Here is a 23,658-nt window from a genome sequence, read left to right as displayed (position 1 = left end):
TAACATTCATTATGTTAATTATTACTAAAACTCTGGTGTTGATCAAAGAAAAAGATTGAGAAGTACTTCTACTAGTACATCTGTATAGTACTGGAGCTGGGCTTCTTGATTAGAGCACTAGCTGACCCACTTCAGATACTGATTTCTGGTTAGGGCAACTAATAATACTTAAGGTGCCATCTAAATTTACTAATGCAAACATACATTTAACCCTGTCTTAAAGTGCAAATATCCTAATTCAAATCCAATAGGCAACAGGATATGTGAATCTGGTACTTGGGGAAAAAATCTGAATTGGAAATCTTTTTAGGAGTTTTGTGGTTGGCATATTTATTTCTACTCTTTTTCTTTTATAGTACAATTTTCCTCTTGATTCTTATTTTGTGAACTATTTCATATGTATCTTTATTCTTCCCTCTAAGCCACTTTAAATTCTTTTTGGAGAGTGGAAATTTTAAATAAATATCAGTAAATAAGACTTTTACCCCTCCATATCATTTATTTTAAATTTCTACTAAGAACTATTTTTTCTGCAACTAACTTTTAAATTTTTTTAATTTTTATAAATACATAGTAGGTGTCATGGTAACAGCTAATAGGACAGAGTGTAAGTTTCCATGAACTTTACAAAACAGTTGATACTAATGATTTTTGTGACTGCTTGCTAATAAATTCTTATATATAAAATCTGCGTGTGTGGAGAAATTGTTCTTAAGACTTGGGCTTGCTGTTAATGTAACCTGATAGCAGTATACAGGAGTACAGCTGGCCCTTGTCCACTTTAGACTTTTTGGTGGTTACTATTATCAACCCCTCCCCCCCAAAAAAATCTCACAGTTATGCAAAAACAAAATGGCTTAGGTCAAATCACAGCTTGCAACTGATATTATATTAAATGCAAAAGCTATAACTAAACTCCAGATACCCACCCCCAGCATTGTATTCCTTCTGGGATTTTTCCTTAATTAAGTAATTTTCTAATTAATTTACCTTGTCATCTGTGAAAGAAAAAATTGTCCATGACACTTGGTTAAGAACAGTAAGACAGACTTCATTCAGGACCATCATGAGAGATGTAGGGACCACTGCAATGGGGTTTTGCAGTGGAGGAGAGAGACTGTGCTCAACTCCAAAAACAACAGAGAAAACTGGAGACAGAAAGAAGAAGGAAGGGAGGGAGGGAGGGAGGGAAAAAGGGAGGGAAAGGGCTGGGAGGGGAGGGGAGGGGAGGGGAGGGAAAAGGAGGGAAAAAGAGGGGAGGGAAAGGGAGGAGAGGGGAAGGAAAAGAAAGGGAGGGAGGGGGAAGGGGGAAGGGGGAAAGGAAGGAAGGAAGGAAGGAAGGAAGGAAGGAAGGAAGGAAGGAAGGAAGGAAGGAAGGGAGGGAGGGAGGGAGGGAGGGAGGGAAGAAGGAAAGAAGGAAAATAGAGGGGGGAATGGTGGGAAGAAGGAAGAAAAGAAAGAAAGAGAAAGAAGTACACATTATTATACACATTAAAATACACATTATAGTAATTTTCTGATGAAAGATTGCTATAAAAAACATCTATAAATTCTTCTTCTATATTTTCTATACAACTGTTTTTTAGCTGTGGTGAAAGTAAAGAGTGAAAGAGTCAGAAGAGATTGAAAGTGCCATCAGACTGTGTTATGTGAGTATCTGAGATTTCACAAAATAGTCTGGATAGGACTCCCAGTGACTCCAGCGTACAAATCACTGGACAGGAACTCCCAGTGATTCTTACACTGCTGTTGAGATTCCTTCCAGTCTCTGTGCTGGATCTGAGTTATACCTCAATAAGCAAAAATAAACATAGGTCCTACCCTCAAGGAGTTTTCTGCTGAATTGGAGGAGAGAGAAGGCATATATCAGTCAAGGTCTAATCAGAAAAACAGGAACCACTTCAAGTCTTTTCTACAGCGGGAATTTAATGCAGGGTATTGGGATGGAGTAGCTGAGAAATCAAACAGGGCAGCAGGTACCCAGAGAATAACAGCAGGAAGCCATTATCATCCCTAGGTAGAAGGACAAAGAAAAGAGACTATATTAGTGGAGCCCAGAGGCTGGGGCCACCTTCCAGAAGATTGGTCTATGTAGAGGATATGGGTCCACAGAGAAGAGGGCTGCTGCTGGAGCTACAGTCCAAAGCAGAAAATCAAAGCAAGAAATAATCTTCCTTCTTCTTCCCAGTCCCCAGTTTACTGCCATTGCCTGACACTAGGCAAACCCAGCCTGAAGCTCACAGAGTCAGAAGCCTGGGAGCCATGGCCTGCAGCAGGGTTTAAAACAAGGAAAGTGTAAGAAATCGATCTGAGGGCAAGCACTTCCAGATATGCTAGAGGAGAAGACAAATATTAATCAAAAGCATGCAAATGTTCCATTGCAGTTTGTTCTAAGTTCTGGGAAAAGGAAATGTATTTCCAGAACCTGTATTAGGAGCTTCCATACAGTCTTTAGAGTCAGAGAATTCTTCCTTAACGGAGAGATGATTCAAAGGCTCCTGAAGTATGGAGCATGTATTGACTAGGTGATGAGGTGGGGTCTTATTAGAGATGGAGAGTAATGGACATGCAAAGACACCAAGAGGATCATGGAGTTTTCAAATAACTTAGAAAGTCAGTACAGCCAGAACGCAGAGTACACTGTGGAGAGTGGTGCAAGATACAACTAGAGAAGTGGACGTAGACAGCCTTGCAGACTGTGGGGTAAGGGTTTATTCTATACGCAAAAGAAAGTCACTTACGAGTTTTAAGCAGGGCAGGAAAGACATCATCCATGTCTTAAGAACACTCCCAGTGCTGCAGAACAGGTTTGAGTGGGGCACATGTGGCTCTGGAAAGGCAAATGCAGCTGTCCCGGTGAGAAATAGAGTTGGCTTGACCTGGAGTGAGTAATGATGATGGAAAGAACTTGCCTTACTCTGGGTGATGAAGAACTATGAAGCCAATGTGTTGTTAACTGGGTCATTTATATGGAGAAGTTGCCTAGAATGGAAGCAGAACTAAACAGAAGAGGAAGACTGTGTGTCAGGGGTCAGGGTCCCAAATGAATGTGAAGATCTGACCAGAAGGTCAGGGAAAAACAGTGGATAACAGTGGCAAGAAGGTTAAAGGTCCACAGGAGGAGCAGCTGTGGAAGAATGAATCAACTGGCACAAAGTGCAGTAAGGTAGACATGTAGAGGTGGCTTAAATACCACATGAGCAAATGGGACAGGAGTGGGAGGTGAGGTGGCATTCAGTGACCTCAAAGTTCACAGTGGAACTCTCACTACAGTGGATACTATGACGTACCACCCCAGTAAGCCTTCAGGGTTGAGGAGTTTATTCCCCCAGCTGCTGGGAGTACTGTCGACATGCTGTCCTCAGCTGCCAGCCCTCTTCCAGAACCACCTTGGATTCCAGAACCTTCTGCTCCCAAGGTCACATCGGCTTCCCCGGGAAGCCCACAGCCACTGACTGGTTGATTCAGGAATATAAAGGCCTCCAGCTCTAGCCCCAACTCAATACAACTCTGAAGGGCCATACCAGCTTCAGACTCCCATGTGGCTAGCTGAGGGATTTGCTGAGACAACATCACAGCCCAACTACTCCCTCCACCCAATCTGCTTCTTCCCTTCCACGGGATAATCCCTAGTGCTAATCTCAGAACCGTTCCTGCATGCTAATCTCAGAGGCTTCTTCCAAGGCAACGCAACCTGTGACATTAGCATATAATTCCTTCAGAATAGACTGAGGCCCTGGAAGTCTCCCTGAGACCCAATGTGCTCACCACCTTTGGTCTGTGTTCAAGGTTCCAGATAGAAACTAATAATAATCACAAATATTTACTGAGTAATTTTATGTGCCAAACAATGTACACAATGTTAATTCATTTAATCTTTACAACTTTATTTCACAGATGAGTAAACTGAAGCACAGAGAGATTAAGAAACTTGATCAAGGTCACACAATAGAATATAGTGGTATCAGCGGACAAACCCAGGCAGTCTCTGGTACAGGCAGCCCTTCTAATCTCTTCTCTACACTGCCCCTTGTGCCGGTGAGTTTGGTAAATGGCAGTTTTCCCATGTTGATAAATGTCCAGTCCCAGGTAGGTACCCATGTTATGTTTGTGAAACCAGATTATTGGAACAAATTATAACGTTTCCTATGAATAAATCCCTTTTTCTTACTGTGTTCAATGTATGCTACCAACACTACTTTGCACTAAATGGAGACACTGATTAGAAGCTGGTGAAACAGACAGGCCTAGAACAAAACATCTGTTGAACCTAAAGAAAAGATAGTATCCAAGCAGATCATCAAGAAGCAAATTTGCAGAAACAAAACTATTCTTGTGCTCATTTTGGCAGCACATATACTAAAATTGGAATGATACAAAGAAGGTTAGCATGGCACCTGCACAACAACACTATTAAAAAAATATTCTTAACCTTTTGATTGTAATAAGTAACAGGCAAAAGTGCATCATTTTTCAAACTCATGGCTAGAAGATATGGGTCACAGATAATACATTCTAAAGGCCAAACAATCATGCAATTACCATGAGTTGTCTATTTCTTAAATTTCCTTCCTAGAAAAACACAAACAACAGAATTCAATGAAAAAGGAGTTAGTGTGTCAGAAATAAAATAGTAAAGCAAACCTACTAGGAAACTCTAATTGGCATCATCTTTCAGGTTCAGCTTCTTTTTGTGGCCAGGACAGGGTCCTAAAGACATTCTTTATTATTCATTTAATTAAATGACAAATAAAACAAGTTCTCTTTTACACATGTTTTCTTTTTCAGCCTCTATGGTGTGAAATAAACATGAAGCTGTCAAACAGAATAAACTGAGAGAGTCTAAACTAATTTGCCACTGATGATAGTTATTATAAACAATCTGAATGCTGTTCCACCTCACTGGGATTTAAGTAATCTGTCAAAAAGCCCTATATTCTAAAATCTGCATATGTAATCAGGAAACATGGGGAAGAAATGAGAATATTTAGTTCAATCAACAGAAATATCCTCATTCCTGATATGAAAATAGAAGAATCACTTCAGGATTAATTTCTTTAGGCCCTTCTCTCTTTCTCATTCAAATGTCATCCCATGCAAACAATTATTGTTAGCCTTCCTCCATATTTAGGAATATTGCTCAATATTGTTAGAAAAGTTGGTCTTTTCAGAGCCAGCTAGAGGCAAAATTATTAAACAAGATGAGCTTGTCTTTCAATTGAAAAGTAAGAATACCCAGTGCTAACAAAGACCTGGTGAAATGCACAGTCTCAAAAATTCCTGGGGAGAATTTTTATTTCTCTTAAAAATAAAATTTTAATTATATTCAATTTATGAAAATACATTCTAGTGTAATCATCCTAAAGATGGAAAAAAAACTTTATACACAAAGATGTTCATTATGGTACTATTATTTATAATAAGAAAATACAGAAATAAAGCAACTATCCAGCAATACGGGAATGGTTAAATAAAATACGATGCACACACAGGGAAATAACATGAGCTGTTTTAAATGTCAAGAGTTTTAATAACATTTGAAAATGCATATGTTATCAAGTTAAGTGAAAAGTAGCAGGTTATGAAATTATATACATAACATGTTCTCAATTATGTTAAAACATGCAAAAATATGGCAAAAGGTGAATAATAGTCAAGATAATTTTAAAGAAGTTAGAGGAGGAGGGGAATTTTACTGTTCTAGATATCAAGGCTTACTGTTAAGTTGTAATTATTAAAACTGTGAGTATTAGGGCAGAAATAGACAAACAGATCAATGGAAGAGAACAGAAACTTTATTTATGTATTCATTTTGCTTGTTTTGCTGTTATTATTATTATTTTGAGACAGAGTCTCACTCTGTCACCCAGGCTACAGTACAGTGACATGATTTCAGCTCACTGCAGCCTCAACCCCCGAGGCTCAAGTGATCCTCAGCTCCCAAGCTGGGACTACAGGTACAAACCACCATACCAGCCTATTTTTATATTTTTTTATAGAGACAGAGTTTCACCATGTTGCCCAGGCTCGTTTCAAACTCCTGAGCTCAAGCAATCTTGCCCACCTCAGCCTCCCAAAGTGCCGGGATTACAGTGGTGAGACACCACGCTCAACAACAGACAATTTACATATGATATAATTTATGTATATACACACAAGCACACACACACATACATATATACACATTTATACATGTATACACACACATGCACACACTTACATATAAAGGTGGCATTATAATCAAAATAAATAATTCTAAAACACAGATTCCAAATGGAAATATGTACACAAATAATTTATATCCCTACTTTATATTGTATATAAAAACTAAAATCCACATGGATTAAAATGCTTAAATATTAAAAAAAACTCTGAAACTTTCACAGGAAAATATAGTCATATATCATTATGACCTAAGAGTAGGAAACAATTTATTAAATGAGATACAAAAAGGCAAACCATAAAGAAAAAAGATTAATAAATTCAATTACATAAAAAATAAAATCCCACATAACCCCTCCTTAAAAAAATAAAGTGAAAAGATAACCAACTGACTTGGAGAAGATATAGCAACATCTATTGTATCCTGTATTCAGGAATACGTAAAGAATTTCTACAAATTAATAATATGAGAAACTGAAATTACACAAACAGAAAAACAACAAAGGGTATTAATGGGAAATTTGTAGAAAAAAAAAACCAAATCATCAATAAACATATGAGAAGATGTTTATTCTCACTAATAATCAAGGAAATGTGAATTAAAATCAGAGTAGGACCCTATTTCTTACTTAAAAGAGTGACACAAGATTAAAAAGTCTAACACTATCAGCAGAGATGTTAAGATGGGCATTCTCAAACATAGCTAAGGTGTTCTGGGAGAGAGCTTGAGAAAGACAGCCCAATCTAGGCTCCACTTTGCTTTCCAGAAACCAGATTTGTAACCTACTAAGCTCTTGTTAATGGTGAGAATTTGACTGGTGAAGAGGTTAGCGTATCTTTGGGCATGTGAGCTTTTATTCCTCCTTTAAATCTTGCCACACCACCAACTGGCAACACAACTCCCAAGCAAAGCAGAGCTTCCTCTGCCTGCATCTGTGATGGAACTAGCTCTTCTCTCTCACCCCTTCTGACCAGAGTCCCACTGTCCCAGTCAACTGCGTGAACTGGAAAATAAGTCAGTCACCTGCCTTCTGCCTTGTAAAACCTAGACTAAAATTTTAATGGAATACTTCTCAAGGCAATAATCTTAATACTCATCTTTGGGTAACTAAGGGGACAGCCATCAGGAGCCCAATGGTTCAGCACTAGACCTTCTGTTTCCAGAAGACCCCAAAGGGGCACAATCTGTAAGGGAGAAGAAAAGAAAGGAATCCACACTATTTGACATAATAGTATAGCTGCCTGACTCTGTGGAGAGCATCACACCTTGCAAATTACAAGGCAGCTAGGGATGGGTTTTTTTTTTTTTTCTTCCTTCTATGAGTTTAGACTGCACTGTCTTTGAGAATTCACATGTACCCCAAAAGGAGCGTGTGTGTGTGTGTGTGTCTGCTCATGCACTCATGCATGCATGTAAGTTCAGAGAATAAACAGACGTGATTGCACACATACTTTTGTGAGAGCTTAAAAAGGACACAAGAGAGATTTCTATTCACCCTGAACCACAAGGTGAGACTGCCAGAGTCTCCATCTCCATCCGGACAGTTTTATTGTGCTTTAATCCACAATTGTATCTCCCAGAGTGGGATGGTCACCATTACTTTAGGCCCAGCCACTCAGACTTGGGAAAACTGACTCCAAGAGGAAAGAGAAGAGGAATGGTGACTTAAGAAAACACAAATGTTGGCCGGGCGTGGTGGCTCACATCTGTAATCCTAGCACTTTGGGAGGCTAAGGCGGGCAGATTGACTGAGCTCAGGAGTTCAAGACCAGCCTGGACAACATGGTGAATCCCTGTCTCTACTAAAATAAAAAAAAAAATTAGCTGGGTGTGGCAGCATGCGCCTGTTACTTGGGAGGCTGAAGTGGGAGAAATGCTTGCACCTGGGAGGCAGAGGTTGCAGTGAGCCAAGATTACACTACTGTACTCCAGCCTGGGCAACAGAAAGAGACTCTGTCTCAAAAACTAAAAAAGGAAAGAAAGAGAGAGAGAAAGAAAAAGAAAATACAAATGTTTCCTCTCACAGTTCTGGAGCCCAAAAGTCTGGAGTCAAGGCATCAGGAGAATGCTGCTGCCTCCAGAGGCTTTCAGGAAGTACCTGGGCCTGCCTCTTCCAGGCTTCGCTGCTGTTCGCACTCTGGCTTGAGGCTGCATCACTCCAGTCTCTGCCTCCATCTCCGCATTAGCTTCTCCTCTATATGCAAAATCTCCTGCCTGTCTTTTAAGGAAACACGTGACTAGATTCAGGGCCCACCTGGATAATCCAGCATCATCTCCCCATGTCAAGATCCTTAGCCTAATCATATATGCAAATACATGTTTTCTTTATAAGGTAACATTTATAGGCTCCAGGGATTAGAATCTGACATCTTTGGTTTAACTATTAATCAGCCTACAACAGGAACCCTACTGTAAAGCATTTTATTTCTTGATGTTTCCCTCATAGACCTTCTTAAAGGTCATACTTATCACACAGATTTAAGTTTTCAATTCACACCCTATAATTGTCCCTCAATTTTGCAGCAAAGTCAGTCAGATACACTCCTATCGCTTTGTGTGTGGTGTTGATATTGCAATGGAGAATAAAGGAAGACAGCAGCAATGGAAAGGATATCTCATCCAGATCAAACTCTCTGCATGTCCTATGCATGTCCCTGCATTCCTTCCTGTCTCTGTACCAGTGAGATGTGCCTAAGGGTTCCAGCAGTGACCGGCAGCCACAGGGCGAGTGAGGGTTCACGGCAGAGCTGAAAGCAACAGAGAAAACACGAGACGCTAAAAATCATTTTCCAGGTTGATATCCCCGTAGTGGCCGCAAATAGCAGCTTCCAATTTCCCACCCTAGGTTTGAGCAAATTGGCCCTGGAAGGGGAATACAGGTAAATTCTTATGTGGCATAAGTGTCCTAAATGGCTTTTAATAAAGACTTTTACTTTAAGGCTTAATCTGTTTAATAATAACATTGCTTCCATCCTCTTTTCCCTCTCCCAGTTCCCATTTCCCACGTCTCTGACTCTCTCTCCCTCTCTGTCTCTCCTTGTTTCTCTCTCTCTCTCTGTCTCACACACACACACACACACACACACACACACGTACACACACCCTCCGCAGCCCCCAGCCTCCTGCCAACAACAGTTAAATAAGGCTATCCAAAATTATTATCCACTCCTGCCTCTCTTCTCACCACCACCATAACAAGCATCACTCAGAACCAAAAGAAAAAAAAATAGCTTGAATCCACACAATACGTAACCATGGAAAATGACTGATTGAGAGATAGTGCATGATGCGTGCTGCCAATGGTGATACTGTAATAGTAAATTCATCATCCTGACACGTTCATAATGTGTGACACTGCTGTCCTATTATGTCCCCTGCTACAGGGCTGCAGCCCACATTGTGTAACTCAGGGAGACACATCCCACGGAGCAAAGCAGCCTCACCCCTTACCCTCACTAAATGCTCTATTTATCCACCACGTGCTGGTGCGACTGGAACACTGCCGGGTGAGGGAAAGGAAGTGCACAGGGACAAGGTCAAAGGGGCACTGGCACCTGATTAAAATGGAAACTAAAAAGCTTTTCTCATCTGGGCTTTTCTGAGGAGGTGCTCTGAGCAATGCCATCAATATCAGCTGCGCCAGAGCTGATGAATAGGCCCATGGCAAAGGACTCTGTGAAGCAAAGGAGATTTTCCTGAATGATGCAGTTACTTGTAGACAAGAATGCCTCTCACCCCCTCAACACAAATGGGTTAATAGCCCACAGTAAGCCAGGGAAGTCAAGTGTCAAGGGAAAGCCATACACCCCATTCCTGTTCCTCCATTACCCACCTCCAACACAGCAAAAAAGAAAAAATAACCAAACCACACACACACAGCAGTTATAAGGTGTCCAATCTTTTGGCACCCCTGGGCCACACTGGAAGAAGAAGACTTGTTTTGGGCCACACATAAAATACACTAACACTAATGATAGCTGATGAGCTAAAAAAAAAAAAAAAAAAATTCACAAAAAATATTCTGTTTTAAGAAAATTTATGAATTTGTGTTGGGCCGCATTCAAAGTTGTTCTGGGCCACATGCAGCCCACAGGCGATGGGTTGGACATGTTTGTTTTAAATGATAATCACAAAATACTTGTGTTTACTGAGCAAAACCCATTGTCTTCATTTGGGTTCTCTGTGACATTTGGTTCCCCTGCCACTCATTCTCTCAACAGACCCCATGGCAAGAATTCAAATGCAAGAAGTTTCTGGAGGAGGCACAAGAAGCACTACCTGCAGTAGGTGAATGGAAAGTGAGAGAGGGAAGGAAAGCCTGCGAATAAAGGCTGTGTTCTCAAGCAGCTTCTACTGGGAGTGAACGGAACTGAACCCTATGGGAAAATGGGAAACGGTACAAAACACCCATCTAAGGTGCCTACCCAGAGAGGCAAGGGGGCTGGGGTATTTGTCCTCAGATTCCCATCACTCATTGGTTAAGGACTGCTCCCTGGAGGGATTAATTTCTGAGCATTTCCGGTCTAGCACTTCCAGTTTGCTGTGGACAGGCCACTAATTCCAGCTTACTAGGTTCAATGAACATCGCTTCACAACAGTTCCCTTGGAATTACAGATTAAGTCAGTGAAGTAGATGGCTGCTAACTCCAAATCTTGAAAACAAGTCATAGAAGAGAAAAAGGAAAAAAACAAAAACAAAAACTCTGCCAACACACAAAACTGAAGTACTCTGCTAAGACTCATTTTCCAGCAAAGGCTTCATTATTGTTGATAGTATTGTAGCTCTAGGTAGCATGCTAGGCACTTCAGACACTGGAAAGACTTGTACCCATTGGCTTAATTTTGCACAAGAATAAATTTATGAGATTTTTCTCATGTTGCTCAAACAGCTCCATTTTCAGATAGCCAAGGTGAAGTTGACTGTTAGGGAAATTATGAAAGAGACAATGTTTGGTTTAGTGTTCTCTGTCTCCTCTCTCTGACTCTTTCCACTTTTTCCTAGAGATCTTTCCTCACCAATTAGGCACCCAGACACATTTCTGTCAAAAGCAGCTATCAGGGAGAGTTCTGGTATCAGTCATTTTTTCCATTCATTCAACAAATATTTAATAAGCAAATTATTTTAGGCCTGACAGTGTGCTGGATGTTGTGGACATGGAAGTGTAACTTGCAGTCCCCGTTTGCACAGCATGATATGTGCCAGGATTGAGACAGGGAGTGGTATGAGAGTATTTGGGAGTTGCTGCTAAGAAGCGTATCTTCTATTTAGGCTTTTGTTGCCATCGCTTTGGGTGTTTTAGTCATGAAGTCCTTGCTCATGCCTATGTCCTGAATGGTATTACCTAGGCATTCTTCTAGGGTTTTTATGGTCTTGTGTTTAAATCTTTAATCCATCTGGAGTGAATTTTTATAAAAGGCGTAAGGAAGGGATCCAGTTTTAGCTTTCTGTATATGGCTAGCCAGTTTTCCCAACATTATGTATTAAACAGGGAATCCTTTCCCATTGCTTGTTTTTGTTAGGTTTGTCAAAGATCAGATGGTTGCAGATGTGTGGCGTTATTTCTGAGGCCTCTGTTCTGTTCCGTTGGTCTATATCTCTGTTTTGGTACTAGTATGCTGTTTTGATTACTGTAGCCTTGTAGTATAGTTTGAAGTCAGGCAGTGTGATGCCTCCTGCTTTGTTTTTTTGTTTTGTTTTGTTTTTTGCTTAGGATTTTCTTGGCTATGCAGGCTTTTTTTTGGTTCCATGTGAAGTTTAAGGTGGCAGGGACATGGATAAGGCTGGAAACCATCATTCTCAGCAAACTGACACAATAACAGAAAACCAGTCACTGTACGTTCTCACTCATAAGCGGGTGTTGAACAATGAGAACACATAAACACAGGGAGGGAAACATCACACACCAGGGCCTGTCAGGGTGTGGGGGGCTAAGGGAGGGATAGCAGGGAATGGAGTGGGGGGCTAGGGGAGGGATATCATTGGATGGGGAAATAGGGGAGGGATAGCATTAGGAGAAATACCTAATGTAGATCATGGCGGGGGGTGGATGCAGCAAACCTCCATAGCATGTGAATACCTATGTAACAAACCTGCACGGTCTGCACATGCACCCCAGAATTTAAAGTATAAGAAAAAAAAAGAAGTGTATATTCAATTAGTGATTGAAAGTTTTTGTCTCTTGTTAAATGCATTCCACACATCAGTAAATAAGCAAAAAAAAGATGATGGAATGGAAGGAAGCCCACATCCCAAATCCTTAATCTCACATTGTAGCTACAGAGAAGTCAAGCATTTGGGCCATTTTCTATCCCACCTACATATAGAGCTGGCCTGTTGCCAAGGCCTGCAAAATAAATAGAAAATGAACAAAAAAACAGCAAAGTAAGCATCTGCTCCTGAAATTCGTGCTACTCATAAAGGATGTTTTTTAATTTGCTCGCACACTCCAAAAAAAAATGAGATTTCCTATTTATATTTGAATTAGACATTCCAATAATAATGCTCTCCTAGGTTATTATTCATTGTAGAGATTTCTCCTGTGTTTCTGCCTAACACCTGTTTGGTTTCCCTATCCCTGCATCACACATTGAAGAATCAGAGCCAAAGCTCTAAGAAACGTCTCTGTGTCTTGTATTTCTGCATCTGTAAAAGGAAGATAATATTTATTATCTCACAGAGAAGTCAAGAGAATTAAATGAGACCACGTAAAGGACCTAGGCCAACATCCGATATGAGGAAGTCAATCAGTAATGGGAGGAGTTGAGGAAAGCAGGTTTGGAGAGTTTATTTTTCCTAAAAAGCTCCAGGCTTCTCTGAAATATTACAATAAAATCTTAATGCTATGTTTCCTAGGTATAGTTATCAAGTGCTCACCGATTTCTTAGGAAGAAAATAAGCAGGCCCTTGAAAATACAGATGTGCTACAAGGGAGATGTTCATCTAACTGCCCAACTGCAAGGAAGGCTCAGGTAGGCTGGTTGTCAGTCAATAATCAGAGTCCAGGGACTGCCATATTGGGTTACACTTAAACACAACTGAGAGCAGGATCCCAGGCCTTTGCCTGATACACACACACACCCATCCAACAAACACATCTTAATTGAGTTTTTATGTTTTATTTTTTAAAATTATGTTTTTGTGATATAAACAAACATGACTGTACCCCTTTTTGTTGGTGTAAATTGCAATGTTTGAATTATCTTCTATACCAGAAGACCATTTTAGGTTTTGCAAGCCAAGAGACAATGTCCTCTGTTCTTAAGCAAGTATTCTAATAGAAAGGCCAACAGTCTTTTCATTTTATATTTAACATTATAAAAACCATTCTTAGCTGGAGGCCAAGATTTGGCCCAAGGGCCCCTAATTTGCCAACACTTGTACATATTTTTTTGTGTTTTGTATTATTGTACTAAAAAAGATGACGCTAAATATTTTAACCATTGTATTACTTTTCAAATTTCAATGCTAATGAGAATGCAGTTCCTTTCTAACAGACATTCTCACCAAACAGACCATGAGACATATTGTACTAGCACTCACCCATAATTTCTAATATGGCCCTAGCCAAACATATCTCATTTCTACCTGAAATGGCCCATCTACTATTGCCTAATTCCTCCATTCCAAACTTCGCTTTTTAGTACTAAATAATTTTTTTAAAGAAACCATCTAAAGGGGACAGTACCTTAAGTCACTAAAATTTTAACAATAATTTTTATTTTCTCACATGGGAATCTTTTTTTTTTTTTTTTTTTTTTGACACAGGGTCTTATTCTGTTGCCCAGGATGGAGTGCAGTGGTGCAATCTCGGCTCACTGCAACCTCCTCCTCCTGGGTTCAAGTGATTCTCCTGCCACAGCCTCCTAAGTATCTGGGACTACAGCCGTGTGCCACCAACCCCAGCTAATTTTTGTTTTTTTAGTAGAGACAGGGTTTCACCATGTCAGCCAGACTGGTCTCAAATTCCTGACCTTAAGTGATCCACCTGAGTCAGGTTCCCAAAGTGCTGGGATTACAGGCATAAGCCACCGCGCCTGGCCTTATATGGGAATCTTGAACAATATATGCAAAATAAAAGAACATCAAAAGAAGAGAGGGGAAACAAGGGTTGTTCTCAACAGAAATGTGGAATTTTTCCTAATTCCAGATCAATTTTTTAAAAAAAGGTTAGTGATGGGGCAGTGTTATTCTGATACATCTGCGTTTCCTACCTGCTCTCCCTGAGGGAAACAGAATAAGCATGTTAAGCATGCAGTCTCTGGAGACTGTATCTAGTTCTCACCAGCAGGAGAGGTTCAAAGACCTCTGGGCAAGTCTTTGAACCTCAATGAGACTCTGTTCAACTATCAAAAAATGGCAGTAATTATAGGATTTATTTCAGAGCGTTATAGTAATGTTTAAATAAGGTGCATATATGAAGAACACTTGGAATAGGATTGGCACATAGGAGAGTCTCAATGAGTGATAGCAATAATTGTTTTAACAGTTGTTCTCAAATCTTAGTGCAAAAGAATAAATACAGAATTTGTTTTAAAATTTCTATTTCCATCCCTAATGGAAATTTCTACTTCTACCCTTTCAGAAGGTCTGAAGTGGGGCCCACGAATATGTATTTTAATAGGAATGTCAGATGATTTTGTTGTCAATGATATAGGACCACACGCTTTAAAAATAATGCCCTACAAAACAAATCAATAATGCTTAAAGTTGAAATAGGGATCATAACGAGAGGATGTGGGAGACCGTAGTGATTAGGAGAAAGTTCAAGGACTCAAGGAGACCGTAAGGTGCAGGTACAGTAATGGTCTATACCTTGGCCCAGGTGTTGGCCACATGGATATACTCAACTTGTGATAATTTATCAAGTTACACACACAATTTTCTATATATAAGTTTTTTCTTTAATAAAAAAATACAAATATAAAACCAACCAAAACAAGTAATAACAGAATCAAACCAGTGCTCTCTGTCAGTGGTTCTTATCTCTGACTGAACATTAAACTCACTTGGGGAATATATAACAAACATCCTTGCTCCGATGTTAATAAACATCAAGTCCCCAGCTGTCAGAAATTCTGATTTGATCGATCTGGTTTGGGGTCCAGCCATCAGTATATTTTAAAAACTCCTCATGTGATTGTATCCTTTGCAGCCAGAGTTGAGAACAAATAAGCTATACCAGTGTTCTCAAACCTTAGTATACATCAGATTTACCTAAAAAGCCTATTAAAATACCATTGCTTAGCCCCCATTTCCAGAGTTTCTGAATAAATGGGATAGAGCCTGAGAGTTTGCATTTCTAACATCTCAGGTAATGCTGATGCTATTGATCCACAGAACACAGACCACACTTTAAAAACCATTGGCTTTTGCTTACCTTCCTAATAAGGTTAAACTTGTAGCACCTAGCCCTCTTTTCCTCATTCCTCTAATATTCCTTATCAATAAAGAGTTAATATTCCTCAAATATTTAAAATCTATATCCCAGGAATAACTGAACTGTGTCTACAGTTATCACATGCAGGTAGTTCTGACATCATAACTTTCAGTTAAACTAGCAAACATTCTTTCATTTGAATATTCATATATTTCATAAACAGACATTAGATGTGCCCCTAAAATATACCAGACACTGAGCTGTGTGCAGACCTTGCTTTCTGGTCCTCACGCTAGAGCAGAACTCCTGAGTCTCATACATACAGGAACTGTGTTGACTGGTGATTGCTGACTAATCATGCCTTCTAGGTTATTCTTGGGATGGCTATCTCTTTCTATAGGTGGACACAGCAAGAGGCACTGGAAGAATCTGGAGGTCCTAGGGCAATAAGTATGGTGATCTCAAAAGGATACATACACTTCCATACAAATGTAAGAGGCTTTTAAAATATTTTTAGGTGCTCACAACATATTTGCCCTGAAGGCTCCAGTAGGAACTTTACCTCTCACCAGAGGCAGAGATTCCACTGTGAGAAATCTAGCAGCAATCTTAAAGACCACTCTACATGTATAGCCCCAGATAAAACAACGCAGAGCAAGTCTCAATAGTAACCCAAGCATAACCCTTATATCATCACTCAAACTGATTTACTCCTAAGGACTTTGCTCTGTACATTTTCATTCCCCCATGCCTTTTTTTTGTTTACATTACTTAAATTCTATTGGGAAGAAAGGCCTTGATATTAGATTGCAGAGCCCACGTAAAACATCTAGGCTATTGCATTTGTCAACTCTCAAGGCAGGTAGAGTAACTGAAGTCCATTTATAAAGCTTTCCATAACTCACTAGCAGAAATATAAACTGACAAGTTCAACAAAAAAGGGAAATTCTTATGAAATTATATTCACTATGAATTTCCCCATGTTTCTAAGGACATTTCTATAAAACAGAAAGCTTTGGCATAGTGTCAGTTCGTACTATAGCAATAAAACAAATCACCAATTTTCCTCAATTATTACAGTCTTACTCTTAGTCTTAGTTTTAGAAAAAAACTGCTCTACCTTATACCTTGCATCTCACTATCTCTTTCAACAGAACTAATGCTATGTGAAATCCTATGTGATCCATACCCAATTTTATGAAATAACTGGTATTTTAGTCAGAATTAAACCAAGCAATATGTAAAGAGTAAAACACCATGTTCAAATTGGGTTTGTCTTAGAAACAAAAGATTTAACATTAGAAAAGCAATCAATGTGGCCAGGCAAGGTGGTTCATGCCTGTAATCCCAGCACTTTGGGAGGCAGAGGCAGGCAGATCACCTAAGGTCGGGAGTTCGAGACCAGACTGACTAACATGATGAAACCCCGTCTGTACTAAAATTACAAAAAATTACCCAGGCATGGTGATGGGCACCTGTAATCCCAACTACTCAAGAGGCTGAGGCAAGAGAATCGCTTGAAACTGGGAGGTGGAGATTGCAGTGAGCTGCAATCATACCACTGCACCCCAACCTGGGTGAAAGGGTGAAACACCATCTCAAAATAATAAATAATAAAAAGAAAAAGAAAAGAAAAGCGATCAATGCAAATTCACTATACTAACCAAAAAGGAGAAATACAGTATGATCCTCTCAATAAATACAGAAAAGGTATTTAATTAAAATCTGAATCCATTCATGTTAATTACTCTTAACAAACTAGAAATAGAATGGAACTTCTTCAACTGATGGATGAAAAATCATACTTAATGGTGAAAATTGAATACTTTCCCCCTAAAATCAGAAATAATGATGCCTTCTCTCACTACTCTTACTCAACATTTTGCTAGCAGTCCTATCCCAGTGCAATAATGTAAGAAAACGAAATAAAAGGCATACAAATTGGAAAAGGTGAAGTAAATTTTCCTATATTAGTAGACATGACATGCTAACGAACATAGGATATCCTAAGGAGTCTAGAAAAAAGCCACTAGAAGTAAGTGATTTAGGAAGGTAGCAGGATACAAAAACAATACCTAAAATCAATTCTATTTCTATATTCTAGAAGCAATTAGAAATTGAAATCTTAAAATACTACCATTTATAATATTATCACAAAATATTAAATAATTAGGGACAAATTTTTTTAATGAATGCAAGGCCTTACACTAAAAATAATAAAATATTGCTGAGACAAAATAGAGGCCTAAAAAAATGGAGATATAACCTATATTCATGTCAGAAGACTCAATATTGGTTAGAGGTTAATTTTTACCAAAATGGTCTATAGATTTTTCATAATATCAATCAAAATCCCAGCAGGCTTTACTGTAGAAACTGACAAATTGATTATAGAATTTATAAGGAAAGTAAAAGACCTAAAAAAGCCAAAACTACTTTGAAAAATAAAAACAAAGTACTCATACTACCTGATTTTAAGACTTAATTATGCAACAGTAGTAAAAACAAAGTGACATTGGCATAAGAATAGACACATAGATTAATGAAACAGAATAAAGACTCCAGAAAAACACCCACCCATATATGGTCAATCTGTGTTTGATAACAAATGGTGCTGGAACTACTGGATATCCAAATGGGGAAAAGTGAACCTGGACCCTTACTTCACTATTCACAAAAATTAATTTGAAATGGGTTATAAACCTAAACATAAAAACAACACTATAAAACTTCTAGAAAAAAATACATATATCTGGCCAGGGCTTGTAGGTACAATACATAAAGAACTCTTTTAACTCTATAAAAAGAAAACCAATAACCCAATTAAAATGGGAAAAATATTTGAACTCAAATTTCACAAAAGGAGTACATAGAATGCCAAAAAACATATGTAAAGATGCTCCCCATCTATAGTCATAAAGAAAATACAGTTACAACCACAATAAGTTACCCACTCAAATGGCTAAAAATGTAAAAGACAGAATATCAAGTGTTAGCAAGGATATAGAGCAATTAGAGCTCTTAGACATAGCTGGTAGAAACGTAAAACAATATAGCCACTTGGATAAGCTATTTGACAGTGGAAGCAGATGTAAGAGGGTCCAGCAGGAGAAAATATGACTGCCAAAGTGTTTGAGTCCATTGGCAAGTTTGGCCTGGCCTTAGCTGTTGCAGGAGGTGTGGTGAACTCTGCCTTATAGAACATGAATGATAGGAACAAAGTTGTCATTTTTGACCAATTCCATGGAGTACAGGACATTGTGGTAGGGTGAGAAACTCACTTTCTCATCCCATGGGTACAGAAACCAATTATCTTTGACTGCCGTTCTCGGCCACATAATGTGCCAGTCATTACTGGTAGCAAAGATTTACAGAATGTCACCATCACACTGAGCATCCTCTTTTGCCTATTGTTAGCCAACTTCCTCACATCTTCACCAGCATCCGAGAGGACTATGATGAGCCTGTGCTACCGTCCATCACGACTGAGATCTCAAGTCAGCGGCGGCTCACTTTGATGGTGGAGAACTAATCACCCAGAGAGAGCTGGGCTCCAAGCAGGTGAACGATGACCTTATGGAGCGAGCAGCCACATTTTGACTCATCCTGGATGACATGTTCTTGATGCATCTGACCTTAAGGAAGCAGTTCCCAGAAGTAGGGAAGCCAAACAGGTGGCTCAGCAGGAAGCAGAGAGCACCAGATTTGTGGTGGAAAAGGCTGAGCGGCAGAAAAAGGCAGCCATCATCTCTGCTGAGGGCGACTCCAAGGCAGCTGAGCTGATTGCCAACTCAATGGCCACTGCAGGGGATGGCCTGATTGAGCTGCACAAGCTGGAAGCTGCAGAGGGCATCACATACCAGCTGTCACGCTCTCAGATCATCACCTACCTGCCAGTGGTGCAGTCCATGCTCCTCCAGCTGCCCCAGTGAGGGCCCACACTGCCTGCACCTCTGTGGGCTGACTGGGCCACAGCCTGGATGATTCTTAACACGGCCTTCCTCCTGCCCCCACCCCAGAAATCACTGTGAAATTTCATGATTGGCTTAAAGTGAAGGAAATAAAGGTAAAATCACTTAAAAAAATAAATAAATAAATAAAATATTGAGTTGTTTCAAATTCAAAGGAAAAATGTTTGAGGGGATGGATACTCCATTCTCTTTGATATGTTTATTTCACACTGCAGGCCTGTATCAAAACATCTCACATACCCTATAAATATATACACCTACTATGCACCCACAAACATTCTAAAGAATAATTTTTAAATTTTTGTAAAAACACTGAAAACAAAACTACAAACTTATTTTTAAAAGTACACATAGGTTTATAGCAAAGTTAATAATAATAATAATAGCCAAACATTGAAAACAACCCAAATTCAGTTACCAAAAAAAATAAAATAAAATAAAAACTACTGTTCCATGCCACAACATAGAGGAATCTCTAAAACATTACATTGGAGGGTAGGCAGCGGGGAACCTAACACAAAAGAGTGCCTACTTCATAATCCCATTTCATATGAAACTGCAGGAAAGAGAAATATGATCCATAATGATAGAAAGCAGATCCGTGGCTGCCTAGGACTGGGACTGGGAGATGGGGATTATGGGAAGGAGAACAGCGGCACAATTTGGGTGGACAGAAATGTCTATATTTTAATTGTGTATACATTTCTCAAAACTTATGGAAGAGAGACAGGCAGAGCAAGATGGCTGAATAGAACTCTCCAGCAATTGTCTCCCAACAGAAACACCAAATTGAACAACTATCCATCCAAGAAATCACCATCATAAGAACCAAAAATCAAGTGAGCAATCACCACACCTGGTTTTAACATTCTATCAAGGAAAGGGGCCTGAATCAAGAAACAGAGACCAAAAAAAAAAAAAAAAGGAAAGGGGCACTGAAAATGGTAAGAAAGACAGTCTTGTATGGCATCTCACCACCAACAGTAGCCTTCAGAGAGAGAATTTGTGTACTTAGAGAAGTAAGGGAGCGTTTAAACTAGCCTGAGCCAGAGGGGAATCTTCTGCCCCAGGGAAGGAACCTGAGTGCCAGTCAGCTCCACCACCAGCTGACTACAGAATCCTGAAGTCCTGAATAAATTTGACATGCAGTCAGGCCACAAGGAGTGCAGTCCATGGGCAAGTCTGGGAGCTGCACTGGGCTGGAAGCCAGTGGAATTGGAGTGCACACAATCCATCAAGACACCAGTTGTGGTGACCAAAGGAGTGCTTGTGTCACTATTCCCCCAACTCCAGGCAGTTCAGCTGGGGAAAAGACTCCTTCCACTTAAGGAGAGGGCAGAGTAAAGAGGACTTTATCTTGCAACCTGGGTACCAGCTTAGCAGCAGCAGAAGAGGAAGAGGAAGAAGAAGAAGAAGAGCAAGAATAAGAAGAAAGGAGGAAGAGGAGGAGAAGAACCACCACCACCATCACCACAACAACCACCACCGCCACTACCACCAAGCAGATTTCTCAATTGGTCCAATTGCAGGCCCTAACACCTGGATATCATTTCTAGATTCACCCTGGGCCAGAAGGGAACCTGCTGCCCAAAGAGAAGGACCCAGTCCTGGAAGGATTCACCCCCTGCTAACTAAAGATTTCTGGAGGTTTGAATAAATATCAGTGGTAGCTGGGCAGTAGTCACCACTGGCCTTGAGCAAGACCCAGTACTGTGCTGGCTTCAGATATTACCCAGGATAGTCCTGGCTGTACTGGCCATAAGAGTGTGTGTGTCACCCTGCCCCCAACTCCAGGCAGCCCAGCACAGAGAGAGAAGGAGAGAGACTCCTCTTTGAGGGAAAGTGAAGAAAGAAAATGAGAAACTGCCTCATCAGGGAATTCTCCCCATCTTACCCAAGCCCACCAAGGCAGTAGAAGTCTGCAAGAATAATAACATTACTGGACATGGGGTGCCCTCTAGTGAAAATATGACTGCAGTGACCAAAGACTTAGATCACAATTTCTTTGAATACCTGAAAAGCCTTCTCAAGAAGGATGGGTACAAACAAGCCCAGACTGAGAGATTAAAATAAATACCTAATTCTTCAATGCCTAGACATGGATGAAAATCCACAAGCATCAACATCAAGCAAGAAAGTATGACCCGACCAAATGAACTAAGTCACCACTGACCAATCCCCCAGTGACAGAGATATGTGACTTTACAGGGAGAAAATTCAAAATAGCTGTTTTGAGGAAGTTTGAAAAATCTCATGAAAACACAGAGAATAATTAGGAAAATCCTATCAGAGAAATTTAACAACAATATTTAAATAACTAAAAAATCAAGCAGAAATCCTGGCTGAAAGATTCAGATGACAAACTGGAAAATACTTCAGAGTCTCTCAACAGCAGAATTGATAAAGCAAAAGAAAGAATTAGTGAGTTGGAAGACAGACTACTTGAAAATATGCATTCAGAGGAGAAAAAATAAAAAACAAAAAGGAATAAAATATGCTTACAAGATTTAGAAAACAGCCACAAAAGGACAAATCTATGAGTTATTAACCTTAAAGAAGAGGTATAAAGAGAGATTGAAGTAGAAAGTTTATTGAAAGAAATAATAACAGAGAACTTTCCTAACCTAGAGAGATATCAATATTCAGGTACAAGAAGGTCATAGGACATTAAGCGGATTTAACTCAAATAAGACTACTTCAAGGCATTTAATAAACAAAACTCCCAAAGGTCAAGGATAAAGAAAGAATATTAAAAACAACAAAAGAAATAATATATAAAGGAGCTCCATCTCGAATTAATTGCTTTGAACAAAAAATTATTTTTAAAAAATAATTAAATGAAAAAATAAAGGTGCTCCAATAAATCTGGCAGCAGACTTCTCAACAGAAATCTTATAGGCCAAGAAAGAATGGCATGACATATTCAAATTGCTGAAAGAAAAAAGAAAACAGTACACAAAAAAATACAGACTACTGTAACATTATAATAGTGATATTAAAACACTCATATCTTGAATAAGACAACCAAAAGACAAACCAATCAAAAATAATAACTATAACAACTTTTTAACAGATAGATAGTATTGAAAGATAGAAACAGAAATAGTGAAAAGTTAAAAAGTTGGGGAAGGATGGTATTAAAGTGTAGAATTTTTATTAGTTTTCTTTTGGCTTGTTTATTAGTGGAGTGCTTTTTGGTCACAGTGTTAAGCTGTCATCAGTTTAAAATAATGGGTTATAAGATGTTATTTGCAAGCAAGCCTCATGGTAACCTAAAATCAAAAACCTACAACAGATAAATTAAAAATAAGAAATTAAAACATACTACCAGAGAAAATCACTTTTACATAAAGGAAGACAGGAAGAAAGGAGGGCCACAGAACAGCCAGAAAACAAATAACAAAATGGCAGTGGTAAGTCCTTAACTATCAATAATGACCATGAATATAAATGAACTAAACTGTACAATCAAAAGACATACAGTGGCTGAATGGATCGAAAAATAAGACCTCAACTATATGCTACTTACAAGAGACTCGCTTCACCTATAAAGACACATGGGCTGAAAATAAAGGCATGGAAAAAATATATTCCATGCAAATGGAAACCAAAAACGAGCAGGAGTAACTATACTTGTATTAAATAAGATAGATTTTAAGACAAAGAAGGTCATTATATAATGATAGAGGGGTCAATTCAGCAAGAGCATATATCATTTGTAAATACATATGCACCCAACACTGGAGCACCAGATATATAAAGAAAATATTATTAGAGTTAAAGAAAGACAGACCCCAATACAATAACAGTTGGAGATCTCAACACCCCACTTTCAGCAATGGGCAGATATCCCGACAGAAAATAAAAAAGGAAACATCAAACTTAATCTGCACTATGGACTAAATGGACCTAATAGATATTTACAGAACATTTCATCCAATAGCTACAGAATGCACTTTCTTCTCAGCATATTCATCTTCTCAAGGATATGCTGTACATTAGGCAACAAAACAAGTCATTAAAAATTCAAATAAATTGAAATCTTTCACCTGATCTTTCCCTGGTATTAAAAAAAAAAAAGAAAAGAAAATTGAAATAACATTAAGTATATTCTCTGCCCACTATAGCATAAAACTAGAAATCAATA

General features: G+C 39.1%; 2 pseudogenes; both read left to right on the top strand.

The window, feature by feature from the left end:
- The first annotated feature begins 4,335 nt into the window (after positions 1–4,335).
- On the top strand, positions 4,336–4,436 carry LOC116524582 (annotated as a pseudogene).
- Positions 4,437–18,626: 14,190 nt separating this feature from the next.
- LOC116524558 lies at positions 18,627–19,618 on the top strand (annotated as a pseudogene).
- Positions 19,619–23,658: the final 4,040 nt, after the last annotated feature.

Source organism: Sapajus apella, unplaced genomic scaffold (assembly GCF_009761245.1).
Source record: "Sapajus apella isolate SASKATOON/1434 unplaced genomic scaffold, GSC_monkey_1.0 scaffold45, whole genome shotgun sequence".
Classification (NCBI taxonomy): domain Eukaryota; kingdom Metazoa; phylum Chordata; class Mammalia; order Primates; family Cebidae; genus Sapajus; species Sapajus apella.
The sequence above is the reverse complement of the archived record's forward strand: the minus strand, read 5'-3'. Positions and strand labels throughout refer to the sequence as shown.